The sequence below is a fragment of the Leuciscus leuciscus genome (genome assembly GCF_965113295.1).
Source record: "Leuciscus leuciscus genome assembly, chromosome: 13".
Lineage (NCBI taxonomy): Eukaryota > Metazoa > Chordata > Actinopteri > Cypriniformes > Leuciscidae > Leuciscus > Leuciscus leuciscus.
Genome location: NC_138737.1, coordinates 20,323,831 through 20,338,161, shown reverse-complemented (window position 1 = coordinate 20,338,161; position 14,331 = coordinate 20,323,831). Strand labels below are relative to the sequence as shown.

At 36.1% G+C, this 14,331-nt stretch overlaps 1 long non-coding RNA gene across 1 annotated transcript; it reads right to left on the bottom strand.

Annotated features, from left to right (window-relative positions):
- Positions 1–1,351: 1,351 nt before the first annotated feature.
- LOC309513579 lies at positions 1,352–1,962 on the bottom strand. Its single transcript, XR_014211482.1, has 3 exons — positions 1,882–1,962; positions 1,695–1,775; positions 1,352–1,467 (listed from the first exon to the last, which is right to left on the bottom strand). It is a non-coding gene; the product is annotated as an uncharacterized lncRNA (long non-coding RNA).
- Positions 1,963–14,331: the final 12,369 nt, after the last annotated feature.

The window sequence follows — 14,331 nt, the reverse complement described above, 5'->3', positions numbered from 1 at the left end:
TGCCCTCAGCTGATTGGCCAAACTTCAGTCTGAGATCTCGAATCCAGAACACAACCTGCACAGGAGCAGGTTAGCTGTCTATATGCAGAGTAAGATACTATGGCGACGAACACCGTTTAAAGCCAATCTTCTTTCATAGTAGGCTACCTAAAACCCAGGGTTGGCGGAAACTAAACTGAAACACAGCTGGCTAGCCACCTAAACCGGCTTCATGGTCTACGTTAGGCCCCACTGGTCAGCTGTGAAAATATTTAGCAAAACATATACATCTGAATTTATTTTACAAAATTGCACATATCTTTATGTTTTACGGTCGTGATTATTGTTCATGACATGCTTATAAAATTGTACTGTATCTCTGCATATTACATGCCTGGTGTGTGTGTGGCAATATTATATATGATATTTAACCAGATAGCATCTGAGAAAAAATGTTACTGCCTCTGGACCCCAGGTTATCGTAGAGCCCATCAACGGTGTAAAAGAAAATGGCACATTCAAAAGAGCTTGAATCCTTAAAACACTAGTCAGATCTTTCTGAAATGTGTTATGCTATTTTGCCTACTTAAGATATGGTTTATAATTATATCGGTTATTGGTCCATTTCTTTATGTTATATGAACCACATAATTTAATTACACACGATTAAAAGTGTAATTATACAATATGTATATAAAAATGTCTACTTCTGACCCCTGTTGCTAGGCAAGAACCTGTACAGCTTGGCTAAAGAACAATACACAGGCTGCATGAAACAACAGAACCTTATAATATGCATTGAATGATAATGCATAAGAATCATGAGATTATCATCACCCAATTATGCACTGAGTCATTGTTAGAAGTAAATAATTTTTATTGTTACTTATGCTTTGGATTTTCAATACATGAACATTCAATCAGAGGAAGTGTGTCCACTCCACACACATTGGGAAAACACCTGCAGTAATGGGAATAATCTATTTGACTGTAAACATTAACAACCATCAAATAAACTCAGATCACAAACTGCACAACTACCTTTAACAATAAAATACTGTTAACATACTAAATTTAAAAGCTATTCCATATTTATTAATGTATTGCATACTACCGGTCATTTCATTTACAGACATTGCTTCTTTTAATTAATTTGTACTTTGTTGAATGTTGTCTATTTGAAAGGGACAATAGTATGTCACAATTATCTTATGTATGAAAGTGACAAAAATATCTCAATATTTAGCAAAAATTGAATTTAATATACATTTAATAGAAACTATAAGCTGATGAAAAGTGGACAGGTGTGTGGAGTTGTGTTTAGGCTTAACAGGCTGTTTGATTGGAGAGCCCTGTGCTAAAAGTGGCATGAGGTAGAAGCGGCACCACCACAACCACCAATCCATTGTCCACTGGAACATTCTTATCGTCTTGGGTCTTCTTTTTGGGCCATTCTACAGTCTCACCACCATTATATAACAGGAGAGCCTAAAAAACAAATTGGAAAAACATAGATTTGTGCCCAAAATTCCAGTCATTATTGGGAAATAAGTCCTTTCAGAATGAATCAAGACCTGTTCACCTTGTAGGGAGTTATTTTCAATATAATGACTGGCATTCTACACATGATCCCTTACTTATTAAATTACTACAGTCATTCACAGACATAGTATTGTGTGGCTGTGAAATGAAAGTGAAAGATGTACTGTACTTACCAAGGATCAACGACCAGACAGTGTAGTGGTACTTATACAGGGAAGTGGGACACGAGAAAGACCGGCTTCTTCAGCTTGCTTCTGGAGGGTGGAGGGGGGGGGGGGTGGATATGTAATGATCAGCTGACATTTTACAGAAGTTGGTAAAGTAAAAAATTTAGGAGGTTCAACACAGTACAATACTTACTTATCTACCTTACCAAGGACCACTGATGGAACTGAAACCAAATAATGGAGTAGGACCACATCAGCCTATCAGGAGCAGTGACTGGTAAAACATCAGTAAAGAGGACAGGTGTAAGGTCATTTAAACCACCATGAATATAAAATTTCAGCTAAATAAATCACACACACAATCCACCAAAACAATCGCAAATTTATAATTATTGTAAATAATCACACTACATCACCTTCTATTGTATGAATGTTGGAAAATGTCAGGTTGGAAATGTGTTTGTGATGACCATTATGGATATTGCACATTCCTTTTAAATTATTTACACTGTCATCCGTGAGGGATTTTTTTTCTCAAATAAATTGCATCTGACTTACAGCATGTATTGAAGAGTCTTCATAGAGAGAATGAAGAGTTCTGCGTCCATTTGTGAACACATTTTGCTTGGTTGAATAATTTACTAACCTCTTGATAAACCACATATCAAAAGAAGAACCTGTTTCTGTATGGAGTTAGGCATTCTTGAATTATCCAGTTCTGAAATGCCAGAAAATGTTGAACATCTACCTTCTTCAACACAGTGCTTGTAAACAACACTTTATTTTGAATAGAAATATAACAAAATTACTATTATAAAATGTTATTGAAAATGAAATGTACAATGAAAAATAAATAAAACTACATATATTACAAAATGAAAAAACTTAAACAAATGACTCTTTGGGCTCCCAAGTAGGAGTCCACTTTTTCCCACTGAAAATACAAGGGAAAGAATGATGTTACAGGTGATATTTCAGTTATTAGATTGAGAATGTTGACTTTAAACACTATTGCACATTCTTCAAAACAAGTTTGACTTCAAAACATGTGTAAGAGTGAGAGTGAAATAGAGAGTCAGAGCAGACTATTTCTGCATTTGTCATATAGTAGAATGCATACCATGCTGGACAAGGCTCCCAGTCAATAAGTAATTCTGTTTGGCCCTATGAAAGGAACAACAATACATGCTTACAATTTTTTTTGCATCAGGCCTTGGTAACAGCCGCCATGCTTCCAGTTTCATGTTTTACCATGATATTTCAAGTATTTTAGTTAAGAGACTGTAGTATATACTTTATACAATATTTACATTATTTGACTATTTGCCATCTTTACTTCTGTGATTGACAGGTTTTTTAAATTAACATCTTGACTAGGGCTGAACGATTAATTGCATTTGCAATAAAATCACGATATGATGAAACGCGATTTTGTAATCGTAAAAGCTGCGATTACACCCTGGTCACGTGACACGCGAGAGTAAAGCAGTCTGCACTACAGATGAAGCATCAACTTGGCTTTGCTTGATATGTTAACTTACTCATGTAGTGTGCGTGCTCGCCCGCCGGTATTTTCCTTACAAATGCTCTATTAAGGCATCATATGTCTTTTGGAATGTATTTGGCTTATATATTAAAAATAAAAATAATGAAAACCATCCACAGAAGGCTTTCAATTTCAAATAGACTACTCGCACGCGCTTTGTGAAGAAAGCACTCGCACATGCACGTGAGCGACTCAACGTCTACGTGGTTAAATGTACTTGCATCTCAAAATGTTTTTATGGAGCAAGATTAATGTAAACACAGTTAGAGTTATATCTTAAGTTATTAAACAGATAAGACAAACCACATTTTATATTTTTAAAAGAGATCTGTGCATTAGTGTGAATGAGCAAAAATCCCTTACAACTCTTGAATGGAAAACGTTTAGACAGCCAAAATACTGAAAGCACTCTTTGTTTATTGCTTGTAATGTTTTTTCCCCCCTTTAATATTGATAGCTTTTATGTTTTGAAGCTAGTCGTTATATAGGCTAGACTATTTTAAAATTCTTAACATGTAATTGTAGTTATTTAGTTTTTTTATGTGTAATTGTTTTTAAAAGTAGCCTACTTATAAATAGTTAAATAAATATTTTAAGTTTTATTAATAAGATTAATTAATAAGAAAAAAAAAGTTGATCGGCTTATGAGGTGCCTAAAAATTCCCATCCATATTTTACAATGATTTATTGCTTATCTTTGTATCTTTGTTGAATAAAAGAAAAGATAAAGAGCTTTAAAAATAATTGCATATTAAATTTCAATCGCAATATTGTTAAAAATAATAGCAATTCGATTATTTTCCAAAATTGTTCAGCCCTAATCTTGACCTTATTTTGACCTAAATAGAACAAATAAAGAGTAGTATGGTGTTCAGTTATGCATGTCTTACCTTTCTCACTCTTTCTCTCAGAGCACTCCTAATTGGAAAAACACCTAGGCCTGTGTGGTAGGAGCAATCTGAAGGCATCAAAACTCAGATTAGGAACAGAACAACATCATTAACATATCTAGGTCAAGCATTCACTTCAAAGTGATCAAATATCAAGTCTGAAATTTAAAATTACTTTTTTGTTTTTTTTTGCTTTTATCCATTTCTGCCTCTGTGGGATAGAAAAATACATATATCAACTCAAAAAAGGTTCATCATAGAATTTATTACAAATAATAATATCATTCAAAAAACCTGACAAATGCAAAACATGCCTGACTTTCGCTTTCTCTTCCTTGTTGACCCTGTGGTTTAAAAGAAGTGAGACACTAAGTATATAGTGGCAAACAATTAAGGACTGTCTATGTATGTCTTTTCATACACGTTCATTAAAACAGGCACACATTCACTTGCTCGGTCATACACATGCACAAAAACAAACCCTCAGGTGTAACCTATGTCATACCACAAAAATTATCATGAACAACACCCAACCAGAACTAAATCAAACGGCTGAGAAGTTGCCCAGCAAAATTGCTGAAAAAGTTGATGGATATAGTACATAACCATACTCTTTCTCAAGTGTAATAACCTCCATTTTAACAACTGATATCATTAGCTAAGCTTGGCCAAATCACAGGAGTACTGAGGCCAATCTAAGCCTTAATGATTTCAGTTGGAGACAAGTAGCCTTTAGCTTACATGCTAGTCGGCCCCTCCGACTTCAATTAAATTAGGCTAGTGGATATGTCGAACTAGGATTTTGCATGCAAATACAAAAAAAGATATGTCCCTCCCTAATCTAACGCTCTGGTAGACAGCACGTGAGCAAATTAACCAAAATACTGTGGAATGTAGCTTTTAGAGCTTTAAAAAAGTTAGCTGTGTTACCTTTTTTAGGTAGAGCGTCGTCCGGCCCCGCCTCCACGAGGCCTTCAACGTCCGGCCCCGCCTCCATGAGGCCTTCAGCTTCCGGCCCCGCCTCCACGAGGCCTTCAACGTCCGGCCCCGCCTCCACGAGGCCTTCAACGTCCGGCCCCGCCTCCACGAGGCCTTCAGCTTCCGGCCCCGCCTCCACGAGGCCTTCAGCTTCCGGCCCCGCCTCCACGAGGCCTTCAGCGTCTGGCCCCGCCTCCACGAGGCCTTCAGCGTCTGGCCCCGCCTCCACGAGGCCTTCAGCGTCCGGCCCCTTCTCCACGAGGCCTTCAGCTTCCGGCCCCGCCTCCACGAGGCCTTCAACGTCCGGCCCCGCCTCCACGAGGCCTTCAACGTCCGGCCCCGCCTCCACGAGGCCTTCAGCTTCCGGCCCCGCCTCCACAGTATCTGGTCCTGCCTCCCCTGAGGTGCCCTGCTCGTCGCAGGGGGTGAGGGTCAGGGTGAGGACAGTGTCCTCACTCGCCTTCCAACCTGTTCAAATTTGATTAGAAAAAAAAAGAGAGTATGAATGAGACTGAACTACAATGTATTATAAAAAAAAATCAAAAAGGCAGATGATTTGACATTCCCGTAGACAATTTTAAGACTATATTTCTTAACATGTAGCCATTTACATATTTCTGAAAGACAGGCAAAAAATTAGCTATAGGCTATTTTTCATACTGAATGCAAGTTTACATGAGTTTTGTTAAGGCGTGATTAGCTATATGCGAAACAATGGGGAAAACAGGGAAACTTGGTACAACATACACCAAATATCAAACTGACATATAAAGAAAACTCAACTATGTTTTACTAAATTTTCAGACTACACTTAGTAACCTATATTAACAGGGCTATGTATTGAATGTGGGTGGAATTATAACCTTAATATACCAGAGTATTGTTTATTTTTAGGATTGACAAGGATATATAAACGATTGAAAATCAACTTTACACTGCATGGCGAATGAAAGAAAAAATACTGTACATATCACCTGCACAAACCAGCTCGTAGAAGGCCACCATTTTGTTTAGATGTTGCGTGGCCAGTGAGTCCAGCTCACACCTTGGGGTGAGGGAAGTTATTGCAGGTTTTTTCTTCCCTTTACCTTCCTTCTGGAGGAGGAGGAGTGGCTTGTAGCCCATCGCATGAAGCTTCTCAAGCTGAAAAGACATTTATTTGTACAGGATTAAAAATGTCTGTTATCAAAAAATCTGAGTGTAAATTCAGTTTGAGGCAAGACTTGAAATTTGTTGTAAGACCATTGACAAAAAACTGTACATTACTGTACATAACTTAGTATAATATTATGTCATATTATACTAAGTTTATCTGATCATATTGACTGAATTTGAATGCACTATTGACCAGCAAAAGCAAAATTACTATGTCAAAATAAATGAATTGTCGGTTGTCTTTTGAATGTTGTCAGGGATTCTGCATTCCGGATGACGGTGGGGAGATCATTCCACCAACATGGATGTGAATGAGAATGTTTTGGAGAATAGTTTTTTGGCAAAGGTTACTTAGTTCATTAATATGCCTTTCAAGTTAACAGTCAGTGACTTTAATAGTTAAATCTGCTGGCCTGTTCCCAAAAGCAAAAAAAAAATTGAACTCACAAGGGCACTGACTCCACACTTACCCCCCGATCCCCAGAGTTTCTTCTACCCACCTAATGTGCAATGTTTAACATTAAATATTTTTGATAACACTGATATTATGTGCAATTTTATTACTGGTAAATATTTAATACGTAGTATGTTTGATACAATCAAAATCATGCAAAAACATATTTATCTTTCTATTTAGCTTCTCAGAACTGTGCACCTACAGAACCCCCTTTTTCTTTTGAAAAACATTTTTTTTCCTTGTTGTTACATTTCTCTTACGTACATGTTGACACTGGAAAAGGACTTGCTTCAATCTCGTTGTACATGTGTATAATAGCAATAAAATACATTATATTCTAAAAAATCTGTTTGAAGTTAAACTCCACTTTTAACATGAATACCTAAATTCATAATTCATATTACATGAATGCCATGACTACATTAAATAATGGTAAATTATATCTTTCAGAAATCTGATTTAAATCACTCTTTTCAAAAATAAAAGCATTTGAAAAATATATTATGATCTTCTGTCAAAAATGTCACTCAATAAATGTGGCGACCCATATTGAAAAAGGTAGGGTTGATTGTACACACCAAAATGATGGCTTCATCTTTCATGGCTGCCTCATTGTGGTTTTTTTTTAGGTTACCAAGCCACTCCCCCTTCTTCCTGTCAAGTGCCTGCAACCTCTTATTTAAACGTGCCTTTTTTGGCTGCTCTGCCCCACAGGCCTTACAAAGTTTGATGGCACAGGGCATGATCTGGGGGCAGTTGGGACATTTTTTTAAATTTGACACCATGTTGTCTGAAAAAAAGAAAAGAAAGAAAAAAGAGAATATTATTGAAGTATAATATGACAATATCATGTCTTTTCTATATCAAAGGTTAATATCACATTATTAAACGACATGCAAATAGGAAAAGTTGAGAAAATGTTTGTGATCTAGTTAGTAGGCTACACTAACACGTGCTAGGACATGCAGTTAGCACTTTATTGGGTTTTATATCAGACAAATGGAAACACCAAAGCAATGTCATAAAATGTTTAAATAGGGCATAAAGGTGATGATACACAAGACAACATTTTGAGCAATGTTGATGTCGATTGTTGCTTGGGCACTTTCGTATTGAAAATGGACAATACATTTCTATCTGGATAATTTTAATCGGTCGTGGTCTGTGTCTCATCTGGTTCCCCGTCCAGCAACATTTCCTAAAAAGTTGCCCTGTGTATCATCACCTTTAGGCAGTTATGACAATACCCCAGCAACAAAAAGTTACACTTTTGCATGTATATTTCATTGCATTATGCTAATTGTTCATGAGGTAATAATTTTAGCCTACCTTTAATCAACGACTCTAGAAAGGAAGTAATTGGCGCGAGAGCTCCGTCATCCGGATATTGTAAAAAAAAAAAAAAAAAGCATTGCCAAAAATTAATTAATCGAATTAAAATCATTTTTATTATTTCAACAGGACATCAGAAGAAACTACCTTGAGCTTAAAAAAAATATTTCGGAGCTTAACTTACTGTAACAAATCATAGCAACGTATATTGCTGGTGACAAAAACAGATTTAATAGCCTACTTTTTTGCTGTAAGATGTGCAATTAGTTCTTTTTTTTATTGCATTTTTAAAATGACAGAATTCAATATCAAGTCCTTGGGACACATATTACTTTTACACATTTTGAAATTTAGTAACAATATAGGCTAGTAAAAATAAAAAAATAAAAAAATAAATAAATGCCATCCCAAACGTATGTTAAATTCCAGATTTTTGCGGGCTTTTATAAAATTATTTTTAATATATTTTTTTAATAAATTATGATTTTTTTTTTTTTTTTTTTTAAAGACTACAAGGCTGTTGAACAGGCTGCTTAAAAATGCGATAGACTACATCGTTAATGACCCGCTGGCCGCTGATTCTGAACATTTTTCAACCCTACACCTAACCATCCCTCGCTGCCTTGCTTTAAAACACCGATGTCCGATTCTGAATGTCCGCATTGCATTGTTTCTAATGGGCTATTAGAATGAGCCACGCTCGGCCCGTGTTTTGGCTTAGCCTACTGTAATATTTCACCGGTATTAAGACCGAAATACCATTATTTAAATAAATAAATGAATGAATACAATGATAACCTCTAAATAAATGTTGATAGCGCTAGCTATATTTTTTAAAATAGCCTATCAATAGGCTAAACATAGGCTAAATCAATTCAATTTCGAAAAAATAACCGAAAAAGACCGAAATCAAATACAGCCACTCCGACTTAATTATCATAATAATTAATAATAATGCCTATATTATTTCAGCAGGCCTATCGTTCAGGCATAACAAAACATAACAAGAGTATTTCATTTAGAGGATTTCACTAACAATATATATATATATATATATATATATATATATATATATATATATATATATATATATATATATATATATATTTATATATTTAACTGTTTAATTGAACACAATCGTAGCATGTAATAGCTACACTGTCTATGAATAGATAGGACAAATCTCCGATAACGTCTTATCCAGCATAGTGTTCCTATGACAAGAAAACGCTTTAACGACTTGCTCGGACCTTGAAGCGTTGTTAAACTCACCTTTTAATGCCGTTGTACCTGCAGTTGAGCGTTGTGTTGGTCAAACTCACCTCTGATTGCCGGTTTACCTGCAGTTGCGTGTTGTTAAACTCACCGCTGAATGCGGTTGCACTACATATGCGTTGTTAAACTCACCGCTGATGAACGCGCTAAAACTTGGCGCAGAGCCGGGCACTTTGATATCATTGCGAGGGTTTTTTAAACATCAAAAACCAGTAGTGCCATATAAAAATGATCTGGGGGCAGCCATTTGACTCCCCTTGGCATCATTTTTTGAGTTTTTGGGTCAAATTTCAACGCTGCAGGACACGGTTCCACTGGGAGAAAGATTCGTGCTATTGCACGAAATATGCATCCAATTGAAATGCATTGGTTAAAAAAATCGTGCTGCCGTTACGAAAATAATGAAATTAACGTGTCCCCCAAGATTCGTGGTATTGCACGAAATATGCATCCAATTGAAATGCATTGGTTAAAAAAAATCGTGCTGCCGTTACGAAAATAATGAAATTAACGTGTCCCTGCCACGAAAAAATAGATTAAATTACGTGACCACATCACGAATTGCCGTGAGACTGGGTTGAGCAGCAAGGACCACTCTAAGCAGTCTCGAATAGATTATTGGCTTATTTCCCAAAACCTAGCAAACAGTTGTAAATCAGTCAGCATTCACGCCACGCCTCTTACAGACCACAGTGCTGTCTCTCTTAAGGTTAGTCTCTCAGCATCCCTTGATTTCAGATCAACTCTTTCTTATTGGAAACTGAACAATTCTCTTCTCCTGTATAAAGATGTTAAAAAGAATATTACATTATTGATTGAGCAATATTGGAAATGAGAATTAGCGTTAGATTCATATTGTTGCCAGTGGGAGCTGTTGAAGTTTGAAATCGGTACATATTTCGGAAAATTTGCTAGTAACTTAGCCAAACTTAAAAGAGCAGAAGAAAATAAGGTGGTGTCTTAAATTGCAATACTTTTTCTTCTAAACCCCCAGAGCTGCTTTCTGAATCTGATAAGCTTGAGTATGCTGAACTGCAATGTAAATTAGATGAGCTGTACACTTATAGAGCACAGGGTGCTTATAAGATCTAGACAAAAATGGACAGAGGAAGGAGAATGTAACACAGCAAATATTTTTCAGATTAGAAAAGAGTTGTTTAAAAACCTCATTAATTGAATCTTTAAATATTGATGGGACAGTGACTAATAACCCTCAAGAAATTGCACATTTCTGTGCTGACTTTTACTGTAATCTTTAGCATCAAAATTATTCTGAAGAGGCAGCTTGTACTTTTCTTGGGTAATGATAGAAACCTCTGCGATAGTGAAATTACTTTATTAGAAGTTAATAACTCAATTATAGAACTTAAAAACAATAAATCACCCGGAACCTGCGGGCTTATCGAGTTCTACAAACAGTTTTCTAAAGAATGATCACCTTTTTTACTTAAGGTCTTTGAAGAAAGCATTCAGAATGAGACTCTCCCCCCAACTCTCACTGAAGGTTTAATTACTTTAATCCCGAAACCCAGAAGAACGATTTACTTTTAACTGACAATTGGCGTCCTGTTTCTCTGCTCAACAATGATTAAACCCGGTTAAATAAAAGGGAATTAAGTTTAATTTATTCACAATTTATTAACATCTTATTTCCCTAATAAAGGTTGAAAAGTGAAGTATAAAAGTGATTTAAGAAAAAAAAAGGTGTAGGGGCGTCACCACTTTTGAATAAGAAACAATATCAAGACTATAAAACTCCTCAAAAAACGCGCACACACTCAAACCTGACTGCACATCACATTTTTGACTTTATTGATTCTGCTTCCCTTTTATTTTATTGCTCCGGAGTCGCATATCAGTCACAAAATGCGCCACGGGGAAGAAAAAAACATCTATAGCCTAAGTCGCACTGGACTAAGTCGCATTTTTTATTTTTTTTTATTTCACAAAAAATAATTATTAAAAAAAATGTTACAGACAGTTCTCCGTTACGGACGTGAGCGCTCTAAAGCGGCACTAAAATAATGTTTTAAAACTTTCACAGAGACCTCAAACTGAAAGCACAAAGCCTGTCTTTAAAGTGAATTTCGTTTTTTTATTAATTGTATCTTAATTTTAATCAATGTTTTATTTAAATAGCCTAAGAAGTAAATATAGTAGAAAATAGATAATCATGACACGGAGGCGCGGGCGAGAACTGGACTCTTGTCTCATAAATGAACCAAAACTCAGCGTAAGGCTACTTGCCTCACAGACCTGAGAAATATATAGAAAGCTTGAAATGTCTACTTTTAAACAGAACAATTCAAAATGAAGGAAAACAGACTGCTTTCGGCTTATGAAATGTGCATTTCTCTCTGGCGCGTTCTGAGAAGATCGCGACGCATCGTCAACTTCATCTTTGCAGTCGACACAGAAAACACGTTTATTAATAAACAATTAAAATGTTTCCTTGCTATATTTGACATATTCATAATAATTACTTTTGCCGGTTCTTTGTGACAGCTTTTAGATGCTTTGTTGGCAGCGCCACCCACATGTTGAACGAGTCACACCGCATCAGCACCAAAAACATGATTTTTTTTCAAATCTAAAATCAAAAATCGTGATACGAACCGAATCGTAGGTTTGGTCTATCGTTACAGCCCTAGTAAGATGAGAAAGCAAGAGTTTATGGTTTAAAAACAAACAAACAATGGCTATCTGAACATCTTTGCCAAGCGCAGTACAGAAGTAGGCTAATCAATAAATTATCGGGGAGGGTCATGCCTTTTTTCACAATCATTTTGGAGGGTCATAGAAAAATGTATTGCTGGCGAAGGGAGGGTCATGTCTTTTTTGACAACATATCTCAAAACTCCTCCGGTGGCCCCTTAAATAAAAAACGAACAGTCCCTTACCCGAGCTTGACCAAAATCATTATTCAAATGTTTTACATCGCCCTGGGCCCGGTTTCCCAAAGCGTTCTTATCTCTAAGTAGTTCTTAACCTATTCCTTAACCTCTCTCTTAACCTTATGGGACGGTTCCAACGTTCGTACGCTAAGTATATCTTTAAGTCACACTTTCGTAAGGTTGGTCTGGACCACTCTTAGCTTTACCTTATCACTGTTGCAGGTCTATATGAATATAATTCTGAAGTTTTAATACACCCAGACAGTGTTCAGTTAGGCTAATTCAAGTGTTTTCATGCAAAGAATAAAATTGTCATTACACTGATTATTTTTTAAAATTATATTATTAGGCTATACAATATTATTAATTTAATTAAAACGCTCTTTTAAAGGCCAGTGAAAGCATAGGCTACTGTCAGTTAAGTCCTATTCGGACGCTAATATTGTTTCTCATGGGCTCGTCGTATTTTAAACATTTACAGGGGTACAATTTACAAGTCGGTGATTTTAGTGCCGTCCGAATCCATAATATCAGTGTTTTTCTCACCCAACCCGCGTAAAAATCCCTGGCCAAATTAGTACCTTCTGTTTTTTGACAAACAGGTCGTGTGGTAATTTAATTGCCGCCTGAATCCATATCTCTGAGTTTACAAGAGATTCGAAATTCACGGTTTAAATCCTTTTTGATCACTGCCGAGCACCGTACGCAAGATGTAAACTTTTATTACTGAAATGCTGGAAAGTATTTCCAAGAACAATATTTCATCGCAGCTCCACCTCAGCGAACAAAAATGGGAAAGAGAAGAAGGCACGTACATTTTTGAAAAGGTTATTGTGGCAGCAATATATGTTAAAATTTTAAAATATGTAGGCTAGGTTATTATGGGCTATTATAGTTTGGATTATTTTTTATAATATCCAATAATCATAATAAATGCAATTTCAACTATTTCTGAAGTGCTTCTCTGATAAAGAACACCACTTTCTCACATAAACAGCCCCTGCACGAGAGAATAATTGATTCTCGAGTCATCGATTTCAACCAATTCAGCACCATCGCCACGGACAGCGCCGGGTAACGTCGCACGTAAGAAGGGATATCTTAAGCAGCTTTCTAAGGTATAGTTCGGGGAACACACTTAGGAACATAAACACATTTGGTAAGATATATCTTTCGAGTCTTCTTAGCACGCTAAGAGTGAGCGTTATCGGGAAACCGGGCCCAGGTAGGCCTACTTAAAAAATCATTTATACAAATAAAAATAATATATTTTTTTTTTTTAAAGAAAATTCATAGTGAATAAAGAAAGAAAATTCAGTGATTAGTGAATACATTATAGTTTTTTTCTCTCCCTTTATTGAAAGTATTTTCACCCAAAACTCTGACGGTCTCAGATTTCATTCAAAATATTTTCATTTGTGTTTCAAATATGAACGAAAATCTTATGGATTTGAAACGACATGAGAGCGAGTAATTGATGAGAGAATTTTCATTTCCAAAAATTTAAATACTGTTATCATTTACTCACCCTCATGTTGTTCCGAACCTGTATGAGTTTCTTTTGTTCCTTCTGTTAAACAAAAGAATATATTTTGAAAAATAAAAAAGCTTCTCTCTTCTGTGAATATTTATGTGCCTTTTAAGTTGTTGTTGTTTTGTCTGTAAAACGCTTTCCACAGTTGACATTTTAAATCGTTCTCTCTTTTGATAAATTCTCATGTGACAATTAATGTGTCCGTTATGCATGAACCACTTTCCACATGGTGAAAAAAGGGGAAAGGCTTCTCCCCCGTGTGAGATCTCATGTGATTCTTAAGGTGTCCTTTAAGATTGTATCTCCTTCCACACTGAGGACAGGGGAAAGGCTTCTCGGAGTGAGTCTATGCAGTTTAAGGAGATTCTTGTCTGTAAAACTCTCCCCACATCGCCCGCATTTAAAACGTTTGCCTCTTGTGTGAACTCTCATATGAACATTAAGCTGTCCTTTATGTATGAAACTCTTTCCACACTGATCGCAGCTAAAAGGCTTCTCTCCAGTGTGAATTTTCATGTGGTAAGCAAGGGATTCTTCATGCTTTAAACCCTTTCCACATTGATGGCACTTGAAAGGTCTCTC